At 48.5% G+C, this 13,053-nt stretch overlaps 1 long non-coding RNA gene across 1 annotated transcript; it reads left to right on the forward strand.

Annotated features, from left to right (window-relative positions):
* Nucleotides 1–539: 539 nt before the first annotated feature.
* On the forward strand, nucleotides 540–12,338 carry LOC139280017 (uncharacterized). The gene is made up of 3 exons (XR_011596584.1): nucleotides 540–652; nucleotides 1,162–1,247; nucleotides 12,262–12,338. It is a non-coding gene; the product is annotated as an uncharacterized lncRNA (long non-coding RNA).
* The last annotated feature ends 715 nt before the right edge of the window (nucleotides 12,339–13,053 follow it).

Here is a 13,053-nt window from a genome sequence, read left to right on the forward strand (position 1 = left end):
CCGCAGTCCCTCTGTTAATCCTCACCCTTCAGCATCTTTCCATTTAGTGCACACTCCCAGCCCTTGTTTATTTTTCCCAAATCTGTTACCTCACACAGCTTCTTATTAAACTGCATCTGTCACCCGTCTGCCCTTTCCCCTAACCTTCCAGACATTTTTCACACTCCTCCTCAGAGCTAGCCAAACCTCCTGCTTTTATGTCACCAGCAGATTTTGAGATTGTGCTCCCTTTTATTCAAATCCAAATCATCCACACACATCGGGACTGAAGTGTGTCCAGCACTGAGCCCTGGGGCAACCTCTCTCCGTTCGCTCAGCTGCACTTTACTTTATAGCAGTGAGCAGAATAAATACAAGATGGCTCCTAACAGAAACTGTGATCATGTGACCTTGCCACATGACCTTTTATTGCTATTGCATCAGGTGGAGCTCTATTTTACTGAGGGGACTGAACAATAATGAACTAATATTAATACCAATCTTCTCATGTCTTACCCTAGGGGGAGAAGTATTTCCGCTCTGTTTTCCTCAAAGGCTGTGCGCCCCCAGTGCAACTCCTCCAGCATCTCAGAACGCAGCAGCTTGGAAGCGACAGACATTAGATCCTATCTACAGTCCAGCCTTGTATCTCTGCCATCGCACTCCTTACCAGGTATGAGTAATCACCAAATCCCCAACTCTTTCTCTTCCCTCTGGGAGTATTTATCTTGCCATGTTCCCTGCCTACTTTCCTCAGAACCTCGCTCCGACAGGTGTGCGGTTTTCCAGGCTGGTGCACCTCTCCGATACCTCGTCCACAGGTTGACTGTGTTGGTCTGGGAGGTTTCATCACACAACCCATCGCCTCCAAGTACCCCATCCCCACGCTCCTGTCATTGTGTCAGCCCTGGCTCAGTGGGTGGCATGCTCACTGAGAGGGCAGATGGGGCCTGGGTTTAACGTCTCATCTTGAAGACGGCACCTCTGACAGTGCAGCACTCCCTCAGTACTGCCCCTCTAACAGTGCAGCACTCCCTCATCACTGCCTTCTGACTCAGAGGCGAGAGTACTACCCACTAAGTCTCGGCTGACACATCCAGTGTTTTACTTGCTAAGCCAATGTACAGTGTGATTTTCCTTGCCAAGTTGGTGTTAAATCTTCTGTCTGCCCCTCATTTGCAGGTGTAGTTACTCCCGATACCTCCCGTCTACTGACAAGGGTTCAGATGTCCAGACGACCGAGTGATGCTGAGGGGCTGACTTTAACCGTAAGTCACCAAACGGACAAACTGGCTGGTACTGCTTGACAATCTGGCACCATGTTAACCTGGCGGCCACGAGCAGCATTTGACAAACCGGCCACCCAAAATCATCCGACAATACCTTCCATCCAAACCAGTAATTGCACACAGTGCAGCAGTACGTGGGCTTGTACCTCCAGCTGTGGGTTTACCCAACAATCCTTCACCTCAAGTTCAGAAATCCTCAAGCTATGAGTCTGGAGGCAAACACTTTTCTCCTCCCCACCCCCCCAAAGTGTTGCTCCTGGGCTCTCTCACACACTCCCCCACCTCCTCACTGCCCCCCCACCCCACCATCCCTCAAACAGTGGTCCTGATATCTCCCTTCTCTTCTACCCTTCAAAACACTGCACTTACTTTCCCCAAATGGTGAAAAACACCAGTGTAGATGTCCTGCCCTGTCCTGCACCCCACTCAGTGTGAATCATACTCAGCACAGGAGGAGGCCATTCGGCCCATCGAGCCTGTGCCGGCTCTGTGAAAGAGCGATCCAATTAATCCCACTCCCCCTGCTCTTTCCCCACAGCGCTGCAATTATTTCCTTTTAAGTATTTATCCAATTTATGTGCTTTCACGACACATGTTTACATTCACCCATCCTCCCCCCTCACTCACCCCCACCAACCCCCTCAATTTCCCTATTAGTCTCAGGCGGCAGTCTGGAAATTAATCCGATGGCCTGCTGTCATTGAACATGCTTCCTATGCTGTTTCTACTGTCGTGCATAACTATGACCATCTATTTCCACCTCCGTAACATCGCCCGTCTCTGCCCTTGCCTCAGCTCATCCGCTGCTGACGCCCTCATCCATGCCTTTGTTACCTCGAGACTCGACTATTCCAATACACTCCTGGCTGGCCTCCCACATTTTACCCTACGTAAACTTGAGGTCATCCAAAACTCGGCTGCCCATGTCCAAGTCCCGCTCACCCATCACACCTGTGCTCGCTGACCTACATTGGCTCCCGGTTAAGCAACGCCTCGATTTCAAAATTCTCATCCTGGTTTACAAATCCCTCCATGGCCTTGCCCCTCCCTAGCTCTGTAATCTCCTCCAGCCCCACAACCCCCCAAGATACCTGCCTCCTCAAATTGCTGATTATAATCGCTTCACCATTGGCGGCCATGCCTTCAGCTGCCTGGGCCCTAAGCTCTGGAATTCCTTCTCTAAACCTCTCCACCTCGCTTTTCTCCTTTAAGACGCTCCTTAAAATCTACCTCTTTAATCAAGCTTTTGGTCACCTGCCGTAATTTCATCTTATGTGGCTCATAAGAACATAAGAACATAAGAAATAGGAACAAGAGTAGACCATACGGCCCCTCGAGCCTGCTCCACCATTTAAGACGATCGGGGCTAATCCGATCATGGACTCAGGACCACTTCCCTGCCGGCTCCCCATAACTCTATTATTCCCTTATCGATTAAGAAACTGTCTATCTCTGTCTTAAATTTATTCAATGACCTAGCTTCCACAGCTCTGTGAGGCAGCGAATTCCACAGATTTACAAGAGAAGAAATTCTTCCTCGTCTGAGTTTTAAATGTGCAACCCCTTATTCTAAGATTATGTCCCTTAGTTCTAGTCTCCCTTATCAGTGGAAACATCCTCTCTGCATCCACCTTGTCAAGCCCCCTTATAATCTTATACATTTCGATATGATCACCTCCCATTCTTCTGAATTCCAATGAGTATAGGCCCAACCTACTCAACCTTTCCTCATAAGTCAACCCCCTCATTTTTTGTGTCCTCCTCACACACTGCTTTTTCTCCCATCTTTGTATCATCAGCAAACTTGGCTACGTTACACTCGGTCCCTTCATCCAGGTCATTAATATAGATGGTAAATAGTTGGGGTCCCAGCAATGATGGGGTCCCACTAGTTACTGATTGCCAACCCGAGAATGAACTATTTATCACGACTCTCTGTTTTCTGTTAGTTAGCCATGCTACTATATTACCCCCAACTCCGTGAACTTTTATCTTGTGCAGTAACCTTTTATGTGGCACTTTGTTAAATGCCTTCTGTAAGTCCAAATACACCACATCCACTGATTCCTCTTGATTCATCCTGTTCATTACATCCTCAAAGAATTCCAGCAAATTTGTCAAACATGACTTTCTCTTAAAAATCCATGCTGACTCTGCCTGACTGAATTCTGCTTTTCCAAATGTCCTGCTTCTGCTTCATTAATAATGGACTCCAAATTTTCCCAACCACAGATGTTAGGCTAAGTGGGCTATAGTTTCCTGTTTTTTAAATAGGGGCATTATATTTGCAGTTTTCCAATCTGCTGGGGCCTCCCCAGAAGCCAGGAAATTTTGGTAAATTACAGCCAATGCATCCACTATCCCTGCCGCTACTTCTCTTAAGACCCTAGGATGCAAGCAATCAGGTCCAGGGGATTTATCAGCCTTTAGTCCCATTATCTTACTGAGTACAACCTCCTTAGTGATTGTGATTGTGTTAAGTTCCTCCCCCACCTCACCCCGCCGCTATAGCTTCTTGACTATCCACTGTTGGGATATTGTTAGTGTCCTCTACCGTAAAGGCTGATACAAAATATTTGTTCAGAATTTATGCCATCTCCATGATCCCCATTAATATTTCCCCAATCTCGTCCTCCAAGGGACCAACATTTAATTTAGCCACTCTTTTCCTTTTTATAGACCTGCAGAAACTCTTGCTATCTCTTTTTATATTTCGTGCTAGTTTACTTTCATAGTTTATCTTCCCTTTCTTAATCATTTTTGTAGTCATTCTTTGCAGAGTTTTAAAAGCTTCCCAATCTTCTGTCCTCGCACTAGTTTTGGTCACTTTGCATGCCCTTGTTTTTAATTGGATACCATCCTTTATTTCTCTAGTTAGCCACGGATGACTATCTTTTCTTTTACACCCTTTCCTCCTCACTGGATTATATTTTTCTTGAGAGTTGTGAAATATCTCCTTAAATGTATACCACTGTTCATCAACCGTCCTACACTGTAATCTATTTTCCCAGTCCACTTTAGCCAACTCTGCCCTCACAACTTTGTAGTCTCCTTTATTTAAGCTTAGTATGCTGGTTAGAGATCCAACTTTCTCACTCTCCATCTGAATTTGAAATTCAACCCTGCTATGGTCACTCAGTCCAAGGGAATCCTTTACTAGGAGATTGTTTATTAGTCCTGTCTCATTACACAGGACCAGATCTAAGATAGCCTGCCCCCTGATTGGTTCTGTTACATACTGCTCAAGGAACCTGTCCCTTATGCACTCTATGAACCCTTCCTCAACCCTGACCAATTTGATTTGTTCCCTTTTTACAAGCTCTCACTATTTCTTGGTTTATACTCCACCCAACAGAGTTGCTACTGTTAGGGGGCCTATAGACTACGCCCACCAGTGACTTTTTCCCCTTATTATTCCTTATCTCCACCCAAACTATTTCAACATCCTGATCATTTGAGCCAATATCGTTTCTGTTGTGTATGCATGCCTGTTTACTGTGTGATGTCTGTAACACTGTTCTACAACACTGAATGTACTCTTACACTGTACACATCTTACCTGTACACCAGAGGGTGCTGCTGCTGGAGACCTAAGGGTCAACTGCACACAGTATAAAAAGGAACTCACAGCTTGTTGTCCTCACTCAGGAGCTGCAAATAAAGGAATACAGGTGAACACCGTTTAAGTATCATACCCTGCCTTGTGGAGTCATTACCAAAGGTGCCTACATACACTACAGTTTCTCACTATTGCAGTGATTCTATCCTTTTTCAACAGAGCTACCCCACCTCCTTTTCCTTTCTGTCTGTCCTTCCGAATTGTCAAACACCCCTGAATGTTTAGCTCCCAGTCTTGGTCATCTTGTAACCACGTCTCTGTTATGGCTGCCAGATCATACCCATTTGTAACTATTTGTGCTGGCAGCTCATCTAATTTGCTACAAATGCTGCGTGCATTCAGATAAAGAGCTTTTAAATGTGTTTTCTTACCCTTTTCTCATGTTATGGTCCCAGTTTCTGATACACTCTTATGTTTATAGATTCCGTCCCTTCCTGTCATGCTCTGGTTTTCCTTTCCCCCAATGCTACCCTGCTCTATTGCCTTCATCTTGTTCTTTGAGCTTTTAGGTTTTTGTTCACCTGAACCCTCCCCTCCACTAATTAGTTTAAAGCTCTCTCTGCAGCCCTAGTTATTCGGTTCGCCAGGACCCTAGCCCCAGCACGTTCCAAGTGGAGTCCGTCCTGACGGAACAACTCCCTCTTAGCCCAGTACTGATGTCTGTGCCCCAGGAACCAAAACCCATTTCTCCCACACCAGTCTTTGAGCCACAAGTTAAACTCTCTGATCTTATTTAAGCTATGTAAATTTGCTTGTCTCTCGGGTAGTAATCCAGAGATTATTACCTTTGTGGTTCTGCTTTTTAATTTGGCTCCTTGCTATTCATAATCCCTTAGCAGAACCTGTCCTATTTAGGTCGTTGGTACCCACGTGGACCACGACAACTGGATCTACCCCCTCCCACTCCAAGTTCCTTTCAGCCCTGCGGAGATGTCTTTAACCCTGGCACCAGGCAGGCAACACAGCCTTCGGGACTCACGCTCATGGCTGCAGAGAACTGTATCTATCCCCCTAATGATACTATCCCCGACTACTACAATGTTTCTTTTTACTCACCCCGCCTGTACCACGGTGCTGTGATCAGTTTGTTCATCCTCCCTGCAACCCTTGCTCTCGTCCACACAGGGAGTAAGAGCCTGTTCGGTGTCACGTTTATTTGTTTTGTCTTATAACACTCCTGTGAAACGCCTTGGAATGTCTTACTATGTTAAAGGCACGATATAAATACATGTTGTTGTCGTCGTCGTGTAACCTAAAGTTCTTCCCAGACAGCCCCGTATTTCTCCTGGTCGTTCTCAGGATGGCTGACTTTCCCCGAGGGTCTTCCGGTAACCTGCCTCCGTAAGGGTCTCCGCTCAGCCCCCGCTCAGTGCCGCAGTCAGGTTCACACGGTCTGCTGCAGCTGGGATCAGAAAACACTGCCCCCTTCCGTCAGTGGACAGGGAGACAAATGTTCGAGATAGAAAGGAAATGTAAAATAGCAGGTAAATGATTCGGGCGAGAAATACAACGATGCCGAGACTGGGACATTTTGAACAGTTGGAAAAAGTATCGCCAGGCGCGAATCATTCTCCCCTCCAGCGATATTCAGCTTTAGCACTCTGAGAGGGACATGGGGCAGTAAATCAAGTGCTAACCACTTCTCTTGGGGCGTTAAAGTGCGAGAGCGGGGAGGTAGCGCCAGATGCTGAGCAATGTGCAGTGTAATGCTAACGGCCTCAGAGGTTGCTTCCCTCGCTTAAAGGGAAGGGCCAGTGATGCAGCACAACCCGCTTCATCAGTTCTGCGTTGCCAGGCGACCTGCGTGAGCACCAGGACAGCCCCAAACACTCTCGGAGAGTGGAGGACTTGGGCATCGCGCAGCAGTGAAACTTTGCGCAGGCACCAAACTGGTGCAAATAATAAAGGTTGCACTCGCTGAAAACCATTCCCTTTAATTACAGCTCCTCAAACGGCCGTCCGAGTTCACAACGCCGCCTCTTGCTGCCATTGTTGACGCCTGGCGATACAGCAGGGGGCGGGGGGCAATTTCACATCCGGGGCGGTAACGGGGCGCTGCGCACTTTATGACGTCACGATCTGTGAGACGCGAGAGGCCCAGGCGGTAAGTGTTAGTGCCAACGCTGAACCGGCACTGAGGTTCACAGGCATCACTGAATTCACCGTGCCCGGTTGTTAACTCCTTAGTGCCCTGTTAGCGCCGCCCCCCCCCCCCCCCCCCGCAAGGCACTAACAGAAGGAGCGAACCTATCAAATTTCTAGCCCGATATAACTTGCATTTATACAGCGTGTTTAACATTGTCCCACGCGCTTCACAGGAGCGATTATGAGGGTAGGTAGGAGGGGACAGGACTGGATGGCAGGAATGCTTTGGAGCCAGCAACAACTCTCCTACTTCACAGAAAGGTAATAAATATTATGAAAGTTACCTTTCTGATGGCGGTTGCTTGGCGGTAACCACGCCTGGAAAACCTCAGCGGATTCGGCCCCAGTTCCTGCTGCTTTCAGGGCGGCCTGATTTCCTCCAGGGGTCCTGTAAAGTCCTGTCCCCTCAGTACAGATTCACACGAGGCATGTAGTGAAGTCAAGGTCACTCTGGACCTGCACCTTTATTTCACAGCTCTGGAATGCTGCACTTGCCTGAGACCTGTCCTTATATACCTGTCTCTTGCAAGTGCACCCCTGGTGGTAAGGTATGCTGGTGGTTACAGGTCATATCTTATTACAGTCATGTAAAGCATGTTAGGATACAGTTATATATAATAATGTAAGATACATGACATCACCCTCCCCCAAGGTCTTATTGTCTTTATAGGTTCAGTCTCTCAGGTGGTCTACGCTCTCGCGTGGAGCGTCTGAGTTGTGGTTCAGTTGTTTGCCTTGGTGTCTGTTTTTCTTTGGGTGTGGTTGCTGGTATCTCGCCTGGGCTGTCTGTTTCGATTGGTGTGACTGTTGTTGACTCGCCTGGGCTGTCTGTTGGGATTGCCCTTTCCTCAGGTTGTTCCCTCTGTCTGTCCACCAGGTGTGGTGCGAGTTCCACATTGTAGTCTGCCTCTGGTTCCGCAGTGCTGTTGGTAAATCTGCTTTTGACTTGGTCTACATGCCTCCGGCAGGTTTTGCCATTGTCCATTTGTGCAACCAGTAGTCTGTTTCCTTCCTTACCCGTTACTGTCCCTGCAAGCCATTTGGGACCCCTGCCATAGTTTAGTACAAACACTTTGTCCCCTATCTCATTCCATCTCCCCCTCGAATTTCTGTCATGGTACTCAGTCAGCTTACGGCGCTTTGCCTCAACGATTTCGTGCATGTCTGGGAGAATTAATGAGAGCCTTGTTTTTAAAGTCCTTTTCATTAACAGTTGCGCGGGGGGGGATCCCAGTCAGTGAGTGCGGACGAGGTCTGTATGCCAACAGCAGTCGCGACAGGCGACCCTGCAGCGTGGGACCTTGGATTTTAAGCATGCCTTGTTTAATGATTTGCACTGGTCTCTCCGCCTGGCCGTTGGAGGCCGGCTTGAACGGTGCCGTCTTGACGTGATTTATGCTGTGGTCAATTATAAAGTCTTGGAATTCTGCGCTGGTGAAGCTCGGACCAGTGTCACTGACCAATATGTCAGGGATTCCGTGTGTTGCATACATGGTTACGAGTCTCTCCACAGTGGTGGAGGTTAAAATGGTGCATTCAATCCACTTTGAAAATGCATCTACAACTACGAGGAACATTTTGCCCATGAATGGGCCCGCATAGTCTACGTGCACCCGCGACCACGGTTTGGTAGGCCAGGGCCAGGGGCTCAGTGGAGCCTCCCTTGGGGCATTGCTGAGTTGGGCACAAATGGTGCACCTTCGGACACAGAGCTCCAAGACCGCGTCAATACCAGGCCACCAGACTTGGGATCTGGCTATGGCCTTCATGAGAACGATCCCTGGGTGCTCGCGGTGGAGCTCCCGGACAAATGCCTCTCTGCCTCGCAGACACATGACTACTCGGCTGCCCCACATCAGGCAGTCTGCTTGTAGTGATAGCTCATGCATGCACCTGTGAAAGGGTTTTAATTCCTCGAGGCAAGCATCGCGAGCCTCTGCCCAGTCGCCGGTTAGGACACATCTTTTTACTAAGGATAACGGAGGGTCGCTGGCCGTCCAGGCTCTGATTTGGCGAGCTGTCATAGGCGAACCTGTGGACTCAAAGGCATTGATTGTCATGACTATCTCACAGTCCTGTTCGTCAGACCCTTCCGTGGTCACCAGGGGTAGCCTGCTGAGCGCGTCGGCACAGTTGTCTGTGCCTGGTCTGTGCCTTATGGTATAGTCGTAGGACGCCAGCATGAGTGCCCACCGTTGAATTCGCGCCTAGGCGTTGGCGTTTATTGCCTTGCTCTCAGATAGGAGGGACGTGAGGAGCTTGTGGTCAGTTTCTAATGCCAACTTGGCCCCGAAAAGGGATTGGTGCATCTTTTTGACACCGTACACGCACGCGAGCGCCTCCTTCTCTACCATTCCGTACCCGCACTCCGCCCGCGAAAGTGACCTGGAGGCATAAGCTATGGGTTGTAATTTGCCATTAATATTGACATGTTGCAAAACGCACCCGACCCCATACGCTGACGCATCGCATGTGAGAACTAGCTTTTTACCTGGGTCAAAGAAAGTCAAAACATTGTTGGAACACAGAAGGTTGCATGCCTTATTGAAGGCGCGTTCTTGGGCGTCCCCCCAAAACAAATCGCACCCCTTCCTGAGTAGCACGTGGAGAGGCTCCAGCAGCATGCTTAAGTTCTGCATAAAGTTTCCAAAGTAATTGAGTAGCCCGAGAAAGGCGCGCAGTTCTGAGACATTCCGGGGCCTGGGTGCCAGGCGATTGCTTCTGTTTTGGACTCTGTTGGGCGGATTCCATCAGCGGCAATCCTTCTGCCCAAAAATTCAACCTTGGGTGCGAGAAACAGGCACTTGGATTTCTTGACTCGTAGGCCTACCCGATCCAACCGCTTTAGTACTTCCTCCAAATTACGGAGATGGGAGTCGGTGTCCCTGCTCGTGATAAGTATATCGTCTTGAAATACAACCGTCCCCGGGATGGACTTGAGCAGACTCTCCATGTTGCGCTGGAATATGGCAGCTGCCGACCTGATGCCGAATGGGCATCGATTGTACATGAAAAGGCCTTGATGTGTGTTGATGGTGGTGAGTAGCTTAGATTCCTCGGTCAATTCTTGCGTCATATACGCAGATGTGAGGTCTAATTTTGAGAAAAGTTTATCTCCAGCCAATGTGGCAAATAAGTCCTCCGCTCTGGGCAGCGGGTACTGGTCCTGTAGGGATACTCTGTTTATGGTAGATTTGTAGTCCCCACAGATTCGTACAGATCCATCAGGCTTCATGACTGGGATGATGGGACTTGCCCAGTCGCTAAATTCCACAGGTGATATAATGCCTTCCCGCAGAAGCCTGTCTAGTTCGTGTTCAATCTTTTCCCTCATCACATAGGGTACAGCTCTGGCCTTGTGATGGACCGGTCTAGCATCCTGTGTGATGTAGATTTTGACTTTGGCCTCTTTGAAAGTGCCCACACCTGGCTGAAAGAGATGTTCAAATCGCTTTATAACTGTTGAGCAGGAGGTCCATTCCTCTAATGACATGGCATGGTCATCATCCCATTTCCAGTTTAGTTTTGCCAGCCAGCTTCTCCCCAGCAGTGATGGGGGGTCTCTGGGGACAATCCACAGGGGAAGTCGGTTCACTGTCCCTTTGTGTGTGACAGAGAGCATGGCGCTGCCGAGGACTGGTACGATTTCTTTGGTTATAAGTCCTTAGTTTGGTGTCGACCCTTGTGAGTTTTGGTCTGTTTCTTTTATGCGTCCACAGTTGTTCAAATTGTTGAGCGCGCATGAGAGATTGACTCGCTCCTGTATCCAGCTCCATGTTGACAGATATCCCGTTGAGTAGGACCCTCATCATTATAGGAGGCGTCCTGTCGTAGGAGCAGCGGCCATTGATCGTATTGACCCGCTGTACATCGGTGTCCCGGGTACTGTCCCCACCGTCTTCTGGTCCGCTTTCCAACCCTTCCGATTCGTATACCAGCCGAGCTGCCGTTTTTTTGCACATGCGAGCCAAATGCACTGTATATTCACAGTTCCTGCAAACAGCCTGCTGAAATCGACATTCCATTGATGAGTGCCCACCCCCACACCTCCAGCACAGACTGCTTGCAAAGAATGAGCTGCGTCTGGCTGATCTCTCTTGAGCTTCTCTCAGTTTGTAGTTGATTGCTCGCATTGTGGGTTAATGAGGTGTGAACGGCCGTTCTTGTGGCCCTTGATGGCTTCTGTTGCCACTGCTTGCTGTCGAAAGCCTGTTCTGCCAGTTTTGTCTGTGTGTGGGGGTAGCAGCTTGTCTAATGCTGTGAACTCCTTGTTCCATTATTTCGTTAGTTGTCGTACTTTCATTGTAAATCAACCTCGTTTCTTCTTCCCCTACCAAGAATGTCTGTGCAACCAGTGCTGCTGCCTCCAAGGTCAGGTTCTTGGTCTCTATGAGCTTTCGGGATATACCTGCGTGGCCTATTCCTTCAATGAAAAAGTCTCTCAGCATTTCTCTCCTCAGTTCATCGGAGAACACACATAAACTAGCCAACCTCCGAAGTTCCGCCACGAAGTCGGGTATGTTCTGGCCCACACAGCGTCTGTCGTTGTAGAACCTGTGTCTGGCCATGTGTAGGCTGCTCGCTGGCTTCAGGTGGTCTCTTACCAGTGTGCTCAATTCTTCAAACGACTTGCTTGCTGGTTTCTCAGGTGCCAACAGATCCTTCATTAAAGCGTATGTTTTCGAGCCACAGCTGGTCAAGAGATGGGCTCTTCTCTTGTCTGCCGTATCGTCGCCTAACCAGGCTTTAGTTACAAAGCTTTGCTGGAGCCTTTCTATAAAGTCCTCCCAATTGTCTCCCGCATTGTACTTTTCATCTGATCCGTTGTTCGCCATTCTGTGGATTCTGTAAATTCTGTAATCCACACTGTCATAATCCTTCAGATAACATGTTAAACCTAAGCCCTGTTTGCTCTCTCAGGTGGATGTAACAGATCCCATGGAAGAAGAGCACGGGCGTTATCCCTCATGTCCTGGGGCCAATAATTAACCCTCAACCAACATCACTAAAAACAGATGATCTGGGCATTATCACATTGCTGTTTGTGGGATCTTGCTGTGTGAAAATTGGCTACCGTGTTTCCTACATTACAACAGTGACTACACTTCAAAACGTACTTCATTGGCTGTAAAGCGCTTTGGGACATCCTGAGGTCGTGAAAGTCACTGTAGAATTGCAAGTCTTTGTTGTTTATATGCAGTGACTTACTCGATTTATCTGTTTCAACAGGCCTTTCCACCCCGACTGGAGAAGGGTCGCTCACTGAGTGGGCGGGTCGCACAAAGGAACACACGCCCACAGTATGGACTTCGGTTTATGACCTACCCACTCATCACTACGGACACACACATCAACAGGAAATAGGGAAGTGTCATATACACAGATCAGTGAGCATCGTGAACAACAGCAAGAATCGTGGAGAATACAGGATCAGGAGAAGGCCGTCCAACCCCTTGAGCCTGTTCCACCATTCAATCCGATTGTGACTGATCGGTATCTTAACTCCATGTACCTGTCTTGGTTCCTTATCGCTCTATATGCTTGTCTGGCAAAAATCTATCAGTCTCAGATTTAAAATGATTTATTGACCCCCAGCATCTGCTGCTTTTTGTGGGAGAGAGTTCCACACTGCTACCACCCTCTGTGTAAAGAAGTTGTTAAGTCTTGGATAAAGAGTCAGACTAGATACTGCAAGCTCAAAGTAAGTGTGACCGTATTCCTTTATTACAGATCTCAGAGTGCCTCTCCAGCCTGTGAGGCCTCCTTATATACAGGTGCTCCCAAGGGATTGTGGGATCCCTTGGGACTCCGGGAGATAAGCCTTCTGGTGGTTAGGCACGGTAATTATAGGTTTACATACATAACAACACTCCCCCCCCCTCCCCCCAAGTCAATAGTATTTACAATGTGAGTTGATCTGGGGCCTTCCTTTCCCTGGTTGATCATCTCGGTGCTGGTGTTGGTGAGTCGTTTGTTGGGCCTTCGCTGGGCTGCTGAGCAGCTGGCCTTGCTGGACAGTTG

Source organism: Pristiophorus japonicus, chromosome 14 (genome assembly GCF_044704955.1).
Source record: "Pristiophorus japonicus isolate sPriJap1 chromosome 14, sPriJap1.hap1, whole genome shotgun sequence".
NCBI classification, from domain to species: Eukaryota; Metazoa; Chordata; class Chondrichthyes; family Pristiophoridae; genus Pristiophorus; species Pristiophorus japonicus.